The sequence below is a fragment of the Perca fluviatilis genome, chromosome 9 (genome assembly GCF_010015445.1).
Source record: "Perca fluviatilis chromosome 9, GENO_Pfluv_1.0, whole genome shotgun sequence".
Classification (NCBI taxonomy): domain Eukaryota; kingdom Metazoa; phylum Chordata; class Actinopteri; order Perciformes; family Percidae; genus Perca; species Perca fluviatilis.
Window position 1 is genome coordinate 22011122 of NC_053120.1, and position 12183 is coordinate 22023304.

The 12183-nt window shown below is 41.9% G+C and overlaps 1 long non-coding RNA gene across 1 annotated transcript; it reads right to left on the reverse strand.

The window, feature by feature from the left end:
* Positions 1-8403: 8403 nt before the first annotated feature.
* LOC120565816 lies at positions 8404-8975 on the reverse strand. Its single transcript, XR_005640291.1, has 3 exons — positions 8766-8975; positions 8607-8678; positions 8404-8461 (listed from the first exon to the last, which is right to left on the reverse strand). It is a non-coding gene; the product is annotated as an uncharacterized LOC120565816 (long non-coding RNA).
* Between the last annotated feature and the right edge of the window lie 3208 nt (positions 8976-12183).

Genomic DNA, 12183 nt, shown 5'->3' on the forward strand with positions numbered 1-12183 from the left:
TCTCTTCAATTCACTGTTTTCATTTTGTAGCTGGTCAATGTCTGCCATTGACAGATCTGTACCCACCACAGCAGTGCATTCCTCTTCATGGTCAACATGGCTGACCTCTATGGAAGGTGAATCGATGGACACAACTAGAGATCATCTACCCTGGCTTCTCTGGTACCTCTCCAACTTCTGGGAACCATGGATGTCTTCTTTGTGTGCAAATATTGACGGAACATAATCTGGGTGACATAGGTCCACTGATGGTGCACCTAAAATAAAACAAGTGACAGAAACAGTTAGTGTTGACAATACTGTACATTGCTGAGCATCATACATTCCTGGCATAATCCATATATGGTTACATGTACTGTACACCTGTGTACATGTTCATTCCTGTGTAAAAAGTGCACTCTTTCTCATGAGACACAAACTGGGTCTAGAGGGCAGCATACTGGAGCAATTAAATTGCTGTAACTTTAGGTTATTTATTTGTATAGCGTATATTGATGGAAAAACAATGTTGCTCTTATGTTTTGGGTAATCTTTCTTAGGTTACCACAACAGAAAATACTCGGGTAATGTAACGCTGTCAAGTAATTGGAAACGGGTGTCACAATACTAGTCAAAATGTAGCTAAAGCTGTCATCTAACGTTACAACAGTTTAGCTAGGTAGCTACAATCAATTTAGTGAAGTAATTTAGAACTATTGCAGGTTTTTTTTTTTACTGGTAGCTAGCTATCACTTAACACGAGTTTGTTAGCTGAAACGAAGTCCTTGAACTCTTGCCTGGCTGCCAAGCCTCTCTTCGCACAGCGGTGATCCATGCTCGCCATCTCCCCTCTTCTTTAGGAAACCGAAACATTTTTATTTTGGAGATTGCGTTTGTTCCTGAGGTCAGGTTGCACCCAACAGCGCAACAACCCGGACCCAACTTCAGTCTGCTCATCAGTCTTGCTTTCACTGCGTTTGTAGTCGGTGCCATATTCACCGGCAAAACCTAGCTAAATAGTAAACAAACGCAGCTGGACCGGAAGTTAACTTTGGGCCAGACGCATCACCATGACAACTCCGAGCGTTTGCTGAATCCGTCTATACATTGAAACAAGTGAGACATTGGAGGCCTTTAAATACAGCGCAATTCCATTTTAATATCTGTAGGCAGCGGTGTGGCTGCGAGACTGTGAAGCTGGAAGATGTAGCTTCTGAGGTGGGCGTTGATAGAGTGTAGTATCTGATACTACCTCTCTCTATCTCCCCGATCCCCAGCCATAGTTGCTGCATTATGTAGCACGTCTGGAAGCTGAGTCTCAAATCTGCCAAGCTGCTTGTGTTTTTAAATTGCTCAATGCTTCATAGATTTTTTTAAAGCTTTTACATAATACTTGACATTTGGCATAATGCAGATAATAGGCGACCTAGTTTAAAGGGATACTTCACCGATTTAGCATTCAGCTTTGTATCAGTAGAAACCCGATAGTATTTCTGAATGACCGTGCCTCCCTCCCTCATGTCCCCCTGAGACGAGAGATCTCTGCATTTGGGGCCTGGAAAAAATCTTCCGATGACGTAAAATGACGATTTTTGCGTCATCGGAAGATTTTTGGGCCAGAGGCAAAGGACTACAGCCAGTAGTAGGATCTACTTCCGTATGTTTTCAACACGCCCACAGGGGGTTGGACTGCCGAGTCTGGCCGAGGTATTCCGAGTGAAAACGACTGTCAGCCATCTTGAATCTTCGCTAAACAGGCTCTCGGTTTTCAGCAGAAAACATTTACAACAATTATCTGCATTCAAACTACCGGACGTGTGTACCACCGGGATACATCGGTACAGATCGGAGAATATGCAGGAAACGTTATTACAGACGCAATACTCGGCACACTACGCGAGCTTCGCCTGCACGGAGACCAGCGGTGTCGCTCAATGCCGCTAGCCGGCTGGGGGACATCCTCATCGGCTAGGTGGAAAGCTAACGCTAGCTGTCCACCTGTCCCATCCATCCTGCTTGCAAGTGTCTGCTCATTAAACAACAAGCTGGACTACATCCTCCTTCAACAAAACTCCCAACGTGATTTCAGTGACTGCTGTGTTTTTGTTGTTGTGGAAACATGCCTGAACAACAGTGTACCGGAACCGGGACTATCCAGCTACCAGGCTGCTCTCGCCGGCCCGTGGAGGTGGGCTGTGTTAAACGGACTGGTGTAGAAATAAAATCCAACTAGCTACTGCTAACTGCTGGTGGAGTGTCCGCTCATTTAGACCACAAACTGGACTACATCCAACTTCAAAGAAACTCCCAACGTGAGTTGAGAGACTGCTGTGTTTTTGTTGTTGTGGAAACATGCCTGAATAGTGTACTGGACTGTCCAGCTACCAGGCCTGCTAGCCCTCCGAGCTAGAGATGCTCTGTCGCCAGGTAAAAGAGGTGGGCTGTGTTAACACCAAGTGGCGCAGAAATGTGGTGATTTGTATCCATTTAACTGCTAACTGCTGGTGGAGTTTGTGACTGTTAAATGCCGACCATTCTACATTGCACGCTAATTCACGGCTGTGTTTATGCTCGGTGTTTACAGCCCACCAAGCGCTAATGCTAGTATGTGTTAGCTGCACTTTACGGAGCCTATAAAGTGTGTGTACTAAATGTAGCCTGTTTCGTATGTCGTTTTTATATAATGTCGTTGAGTCACGATGAAACGTTGTTTCATGTATATGGTTGAAATAAAACACGCTTGAGTTGAGTTGAATGCCTCGGTCTGTCTGTGAAGCGGTAGACGTGGCTTGGGAGTGGACTCAAAGCAACGAAGCAGGTGCATTCTGGGATTTGGTGTTTTTCATCCATATAAGACCAAAACACATTTTCTGGCTTTTCTCGGCCTAGAAGGCACCAATTTAAAAAAAAATTTCACATTTCTACTACATAAGTGACCCAATTTAAAGATATATTCAGCTTTCCAGCGGTGAAATATTCCTTTAATTATCTGGTGTCTGTTGGGAGACTTGTCTCTATATGACCCGACGCCTATGTGGAAGCCAGTGACAGCTTATGAAGTTGCAGCATTATAAACGCTGTCCAAGGTGCTGAACAAGCTGCATTTTTTTTCCTGCATATTTAGTAATTATTATCTGGACGCAAGTTCGAATCCCAGTTGGGGCAATGTCTGTGATGCATTATTAAAGATAAATAGGTATTTATTAGTATGTTTTTAATCTTTAGTCAAGTAAATACCTTAAACAAAATATATATATTACTAAATACTAAAATACTATATATGCTAAAAATATATAATACATCAAATACTTGACTTCCCTTATATTACAGTTTTCTTAGTATGTGTAACATTACAATTTCTTAAAACCTTTGCATTAAATTATACACATTTTACTGTTCTCTTAATGTTATGCACTTATTAATGAGACATGTAAATATTGGTTAATGTAATGTCTTGTTTATTAAATACAACAATGAGTTTAAACACACCAAGCCCCATAGTGCAAGGTCACACATACACAAAACAAAATATGTAAAATAAATATGAAATGGGCAAGATATACACTATATACACACTAAACATCCCCCCCCCGGCCCTCCCTCAATGTCCGTCATTTTCCCTTTTCGACCTCCCACCTCAGTTTTTCTGACTTATAAAAGGCAGACTCCTGGAACTCTTTCCAGGTCATCTCCTTCTCCATTCCCTGGTCTTTGTAAATAGAAAAGACTTTAGCAGGGCAGTAAATGTACTTCCCTGCTACTCCAGGGGATCCGGTGTGAATATGAGGACTGTTTGGGCCCTGCTTCAGTTCCATTCTGCAAAACCGACACTTGCGACCTGTGGGCTGGGACTCCTCTGTGGTGGTCCTTTTCCTCTTTTGCTGTCCTCTGTCCTCCACCCTTTTCTTTGTGGCATCTAGTTCTTGCTGAAAGAACTCTGTCTGTGCAAAGTCATTAAATGGCATTTTTGGGTTTGTCAGACCTTCAGCACCATAGGCTTTAAAAACCTTAGTGGAGCAGTAGAAATACCTGACAGGGCCTTGCTGGTAAAAGAAGTGGATGGAAGAACCATCATTCTCATACCTCGACTTTGGCTGTGCCTTTTTTTGTTCCGGCTGTTGTTGCTGCTGCTTGTCCATTATGTTTTTAACTATAATCTCAATAGAGTCTTGAGTTAGAGGTGTGGCCAGGGTCTGCAATGGTGGTGGTGGATCAACAACTGCAGCAGGCATGGTAACAACTGGCACACTGGTAGTCGTATTCCCCTTGGTCAGAGAGTGCCAGAGTTCCTGCCTCTCTTGCAGTTTTTTCCGGGCTGGTGTTTAAAGAGGAGCTGTTGTTTAACAGTTTGCTGAGCTGCTTTAAATACTGTGCAATATGTAGGCTAGTTTGGTTGTTGGGTGGAGCATGCTGTTTGGGTCTATACAGTTGTGAACTAGACCAGCATAGTCCTGGTCTACAAGCTTGAGCATGTCCTTCTGGCCACGGTGTTTATCAAGCAGGTCGTCAATAGCCTTTTTCATAGGGGTTGGCCAGCGCTTGTGGTCCAACACAAACACCCTTCCACCTGTCTTCACAGGTCCAGTCGGAGCACCAGATGGTGAGGAAAGCAAGGGGAGAGACAGCCGGACTTCTGGTTTCTATAACAACAAAAGACAGAGTACAATAAGTCATTTTGGCCCCAAAAACAAACAAAACCACAAAACAATTCATACACTTGTATGGGTTAAAACTCACTTTCCAGTTGGTAAGTTTGTTTAGAAAATGGCTGATGGATGATTATGTTTATGTAAAAGTCTATTCAATAACACATGACAAAAGTTCTCATATTGTCTCCTCTCTAAGAAAAGAAAGATGTAACTCATTTAGAAAGGCTATTAATATGACTGAAACCTAGGCACTGCTACTGATACAGAAGTTTTGTCCACCACTTTGTCAAGTGTCAAATGTTTACCTGGCTCTGTCTGAGGCTCAGGAGTTGAACTTGGAGTCACATCTGGTTTAACAGCAGGAGGGCATGCAGCAAACTGAAACAGCTTGGCTGGTGAGCTGGAAGATGACTGAGGAAGCTCAGCCTGGGCAGTGGGTGGGCTGCTTTGAGGAGGGGGATTCGGGGCAGGTGTTAAGTCTGTCTTGCTCCTGTGCTTATCCCAGTCTAGAGGAACTGAGGCAACCAGGCTCAACATATTCCAACCCAAGCCTTCTCTCCAGTGTCTCTGCCAGTGAAATGAAAAGCTGCATACTCTTTCAGAGACTGCATTTAGTTCTGCCATTAAAGCTGGATCAAAGACAGTTGGGAGGTGAACATCTGGCTGTTTCAAGTCCACCAGGCACTGATAATTCCACCGTGCCACCCCTGTCATCCCCTGGGGTCGGAACGGCTCTGTGGAGACGCGTGTTCCAGTGACCCGCTGAGCCTGATGGAAATGGTATCCCTCTTGCTGTGAAGTGCCTCTGATGGGGATCCACACAGGAACTTTAGCACCTTCCCCCTGCACGTGGTTTAGCTGCAGTGTTCCTCCGTGCCTGTACAAGATTCCACCTTCAACCATCACTCAGGCACCCAGCATAGGATGTCTTCAGCATAGAGGGCTTGAAGAGAGGACCGCACGTTTGGATCAGTTGCGCGAGGTAAAAGTGCTGGAAAACTCCCTCGACTCTCTTGACGAGCTCCTCAGGCTGTGGAATTCTGGTCCTGCAGTGCTCACGAATGTGTGCCTTTGTTGGGTTGGCAGGCTGAATGCCACTCTTTAAGCCTCTGCAGGTCTTCCTGATCCACCACTGAAAAGGCTGCCGACAGGAACTGAGCAAAGGAACCGTATAGGGGATGATGCTCCGACACACACTCACGGAGGAACCGTCTCAAACAGTGGAACAAGTCCAGCTTGATAATTATGTTTTCATTGTAGTGGGATCTTGATGCACAGGTGTTAAGCAGGTCACCAGTATTGGCATCAGCAACAATGCCATTAGTAGTTGTCCAAGCATCCCAGTTCATATGCTCTCCTGTGTAAGATTCTGAAACCTTAAATGCTGCGCAGCAATCCCTGAAAGAAGAAACAGTATAGCCACAGTATAGCCATAATGTTAAAGCAGTGATATCAATCCCTATTTACACTTCAGTGTATTCAGTCATAAAAATAAAATAAAATGTGCTGTACCTTCATACATGGGCTTCAGTGACTTTTCTGTCTCAGACTGCACCATCACCCATGAAAGGATCATCCAGTTCTCATTCATGACTGCATATGATGACATGGTCCCAGATGAAAAGGTGACCTTCCTAGCAACTCTCCGTGTGTGGTCTGAGCGAAAAAGGTGGGAGGTGCCCTGGAAGGCAGCTTTGTGATAGCACCCTCCTGGTGTTGGTGTTCATGCACGTAGGCAGTCAGTTAGGTAGTGTGCAGACACAGAGATCCCGTTCCAGCCATCTGAATCCCCATACTCTAAACGGAGCTGGCTTGGTTTCCTGTCTTATGAACTGAGTGATGGTTCTTAGGTCATACTTTCCTGCCTCCCCATCCATGATGTTCTGGCAGGTAAGGAGGAAGGCCAGGTGAGCACGTTCATATTTCAGGTGCATCATCTCCATGATCTGCTTTGCCATGTCGGTGGGTGAGTTGCCTGTGCGCCTGAGCTCGTCCATTACGGATTTACAGATGGCCTTCTTGTAGGTCAGCATTGCCGGCAACAGGTTTGCGAACCTCTTTGGTAGTTTTTCCAGCCACAGTGGATTGTCAGCATACCACCTTTTCTGGCAAACTTTACAGCACAGCCTGGATGAAAAAGGTAGTACTGTCCAGTGATGCCAACAATCACACAAGGTTTACGTCAACACCTGCAGAGGCACCCCGGGGGAGCCAACCTTCAATGCATGGCAGAGTGTCGTTGTTCCTCAGCCTGCCATTAAGTCATTCTCTGGCTTCCATATAAAAAGGGATGGAGCTGAAAGTACTCTGGGGACGGAAGATCAGAAATGCTGTCAATGAATTCTGGCTGGGGAGGGAAACGCCACAATGACACAATTTTCATGGGGTTGCGCACAGGAATGGAGCCCGGCCAGAGACCCATCGATTCCAGCTCTGTCTTCATCCAGATCCTCTGCTGGTGAGAACAGTTCCATCGTGGTCATAGCCAGGAAGCTGTGGAGGAGGAATGCTGGGGACCCTTGATGGCCTGGTTACTGGCTGACCTAGTAAGACAAGAATAATAAAAAGGCAAATTATTAAGATTTTGTGTTTGACTTGATTCTATCTTCATGAAACGCACACAATTCAAATAAAAAACATTAAAAAATGTACTTTGAGCTTTGTGTCCATCGTTATCTGCAGCCGGTGGACTGGGCTCTGCAGACGTATCGGAGTAATCACAAGTGTCTCTGACACTATATAGAATATTAAACATTTCATTATTATTTACAGGTAGTAAAAGTAAAAAGTAATATGACACTACACTTTACATCTACATTTTAGTCCCTGAAACTTAGCAGGCTGTACACTTAAATGCTGGCTTGTCTTAAAACTGTGGAACAGTATCGGATATACAACGATTAAACATATTTTAAAGGATTTGTACAGTTATGATGGACACAACATATGGAACAACATATGGATATTTTTAAAGATGCAAATACAGTTAAAATAATACACACCTGGAACTGTTACAGTTGTCTCTGTTGGCTGAGGACCTGCTGTTTTTGGCATCAGAAACCTCAGCTCCTGAGGAAGGGGCACAGGTCTCCTTACAGTTGGCAGGGCTTAGGTTGCAAGGAGGGAAGGACAACAACAAAATCAATAATTAGTTTATAACAGACAAAAGCATAGGACAGAAAGCTTTAAATGGATGAAGCAAAATACAAGTGCATTGCCCTACCATTGCGTGTTGCGGCTCTTCAATTTAGTTGTTCTAGACCGTAGCTAGCTGGTGGTGCTACAACAGAAAAAGTCTTTTCAGTCATTTATATTTTTGGCAAAATACAAAAAATTGTGTTAGTAAGTTAAGGCATCCATCTTTTACTTCACCTGCTTATCTCAGTCTTATATAGTGAAACAGACTGTTTCTTATAATAATATATAAAGAATATGTTCATTCATACACATTCATTTTTTTAAAGGATTAATATTTAGTAGTCACTCATTAGAATTTAGCCTAAGCGGGGGAAGCAACATAACACACATATGTACCGTGCACTCAAGTGTTAGTAACCACAGCAGTTTTAATGCAGTATATATTTTCATCCACATAAGCAAAAGACTAATACTTACCCTCATCATGACTGGTTTCAATTCATAGTCACTAGGACAATAGGTAGAACACCAAAACACAAACATGACCAGAACATGGTCAACATGAGACGAAAGCTTTTAAGTCATGCTTCATATTGGGATGAGAATTCATGGTCCCAGAGTTTTGGTTAAGAACCTCCTATCTGTTCCAGAAGCATGTGGTGGTCTGGCAGTTGATGATGCTGGTGCAGAAACAGCTGTAAAACAGAACAAAATGATATACAGTATATAACATATACTATATAGAACACATGATTAATATCAAACAGGCTGAACTTTAAATCATTAAGAATCTTCAGGCAGTAAAAACAAACAAATAAAAGACAACAAATGTTAACTCACAGCTTTGCTCATGTTGCTTGGTAGGAGAAATGCTCAGCATCACTCTCTCCAGCTCTTCATCTTCATCCATCACTGTGATGCAAACAGACAAACATTACTATTAGCTACAATGACAGCATGTACATCTTTTTGACAAAACAAAGGAAAAACAAGACCCACCCATGGCTTCAGCAGGAGCATTTGACGTATGTGTCATCAGAGAAGAGCCAGAGGGTGGTGAGGGCAGCTTCTTCTGCAGGTATTGCTGTAGCTTGTGCATCCTTGTCCCTGAAGCACAGCATTTTTTTCAGTATAAAGGCTGCATAGCCATCATCCCTGCTGTCCCAAATCTCTCGCCAGGTGTTGTTGGCACGAGAGCCAAACCCAACCAGCTGGTCATCTTCGGGTGCTCCTACTGTCACAACTTGTGGCCGTGCCTCATAGTCAAGAAGAGACTGGATTTCTTGAAAGCTGAGGGCATAGTTCACAAATGACAGTAGGCTGTCCTGCTGTGCCCCTCTGCTATAAACACTCCTGCAGCCTCCTCCTTCATCTTGTTCCTGATTAGGTAAAATGGTATACCCTACACCCTATATCATTTTTGGCGAGCCCGACAAGGACTTCCTCTTGTATTTCCCAAACTGCAGGATGTATTCTCCAGCCACCTCAGATTTATCTGAGGCATCCCCACCTCTCTGACGGACGACACCGAGTGCATTTTGCCTGACCAGCTCCTCCCTTACAGGTGCAGACTTGTCCTGGAGAGATGGGTTGTCTTTAATGACTTTTGCAGAATTAGTAGGATCCTGACGAAGATACCCCAGAGGTCCCTTGCAAAATGTAACTGCAATTCTCCCGGGAAAAAACATTTGTTTGCGCATTGTACCTGTCATGAAGAAAAGTCACGTAATTAGTATATTATTATAACATAGACATTGACTGTTTTCATAACAAATGCTAATAGGTAGGGTCTCAATGAAGTGAAAAAAATAGGTTTACATCTCAGCCTTTGCATATTCATACTGTTTTTGTCTAGGGTTCGAAGATTTTTAAAAATACCAAATAGCTTTATTTCTTATTTTATATTTGATATTGTTGATGTTTTTGAACTTGATTAAGTGCCTGCCTTTCTGTATGTCTTGACAATGAGCTCTGTGTTTGTTAAGTGAGACTGTTAACCCTTCAAAGATAGACCCCCTGTGGGTGAAACCCTTTGACCCACCAACAGGAAAGAACTCAAAGGGGAAGGGAGCTCAGCTTTTAGTGAGTAGTCACACCTTAACCTTCATGAGAACTCAATTGTTGACTCAAGTAACATCAAAGTGTTCAAAAACACCCAGAAAAATAGTACATTATAGATAGAATATAAATGTATATGATGTAGCCTATAAAAAAAATAAAGCATACATAATATGTAGTATGTTGTTAACAGCATTACCATATTCTGGTGTTCTCTGAACAGTGTAGAAATACTTTGCTACAAGTAAAAGTCCTGCATTCAAAATATACTAAAAGTACCAAAATTGAAAATATTCATTATGCAGTATGGCTCATTTCAGAAATACATCTATATTACTAGATTGTAATTAGTGATGTAATAAATGCATATCACTGTAATGTTGCAGCTGGTAAAGTTGGAGCTGATTTTAACTACTGTATCTACAGTTGGGTAGTTTAATTTATAACATAATAATGTATGTGTTGATTAATAATAACCTGCAAAGTAACTTGTAAATAAAGCTGTCAAAAAAGAAAAACATGTAGAGCAATTAAAAAGTAGGCTACATATCCCTCTGAGATGTGACATTAAGAGTATGAGAAGCAGTGACGTTACATTACAGTAGGCTACTTAAGTAAATGTAGGCTAACGTGACTTAGTTTTACTGCGGTCAAGCCAGCCTCCACTTCGAAATGAGCGGTCAAACTAGCCACCCCTATATTTCGCGGTGCGCGTATACACTTGCTATTACGGTGACACCGTCAAAACTAAAAACAGGGAATTTTCTGACGAAGGCAATTTCCCATTCATTTATTCTGTCTGCCTGCCTGTCTGTCTGTCAGAAAGAAAGAAAGAAAGAAAGAAAGAAACAAAGAAACAAAGAAACAAAGAAAGATTTTAGCACACCTCACAACCTGTCACTGCATCATATGCTGAATTCCAAAATAAGAGCCCCCCCAAAACTCATATATTAGCTGTTTTGTCTACACATTCAGAAAATCATAAAAATTAAAAGTCCTAGCTTCCACAGACCAATTTCACCTCAGATGGATAGGACACCTTCTCAAGGTGTCAACTACAATGTTTCAGGACATTCTGATGTTGTTTTCCAAAATAAGAGCCCCCCAAAACTCATCTATACGCTGTTTTGTCTATACATTCAGAAAATCATAAAAATAAACGTCCTAGCTTCCACAGACCAATTTCACATCAGATGGATAGGACACCTTCTCAAGGTGTGATCTACAATGTTTCAGGACATTCTGATGTTGTTTTCCAAAATAAAAGCCTGTCAAAGTCTCGAATATGAGACAAATTAGATATGATTTTGGATTCAATTTAAAAGGAAATGACCTGTTATCAAACAATAAATCCACTTCAGGGTTATATTACACGACCCCATGGTGTGACTCATTAAGTATCAAGACATTCTGATGTACAGTTTCAAAATAAAAGCCTGTCAAAGTCTGAAATATGAGACAAATTAGATATGATTTTGGATTCAATTTAAAAGGAAACGCCCTGTTATCATATACTAATTCCACTTCAGGGTTATAGTACACGACCCCATAGTGTGACCCAGTAAGTATCAAGACATTCTGATGTATAGTTTCAAAATAAAAGTCTGTCAAAGTCTCAAATATGAGGCATATTTAGGCTAGGGACAAATGGTCAAAAAGGGCTTTAGTTTTTGAGATACCCCTACTGGAGGTAGAACTAAACCCAACAATGTTTTCTCATCCCTAGGGTCTCCCATATATGAAATTTATTCTTGGCTAAAGATATTTTACTGCTAAGATTGTTAAATTAACAGATATTGTTACACAACCCAAAACCAAAGAAGGACTAAAATATAGCCTGTCCGTATGGGAGTTAAGGCATCTTAACTAATGCAGATCAATCACACAAGCTCTGAGAGCCTACTAGAAAAGACTGGATGTGAATATCATGATGTATGGAATAAATAGAGACCTATAAACACATACCTAAAATAGGCGAACATGCAAAAAATTAATATCTATGCAGAATGTTTTCATTTACTTTGTGGTTACTTTGCCAGGGATTATAATAGAAACACATATGATTTCTTGTTGGAAAAGTGGAGTTGTGCTTAATCCAGCAATACCAATTGTGTAAATATAGCATGACAAATCAGTGGGTTCTTTCACTCAATGTATGATGTGTCCAAAATGAAAGAAAATGGAACACTGACATAATTTAGTCTCAAGTCCAAAGCCCATTATCAGTGGTATCATATGGCACCTTGTACTATACATTCCATATGGAAACAAAGATTGAAATCGAAAGATAAGACATGGCCTTAAGAAAAGATTCGTCCCTATCTGATCGCTCAGAAGCTTGGAGCAGTGCTTTGTGAGT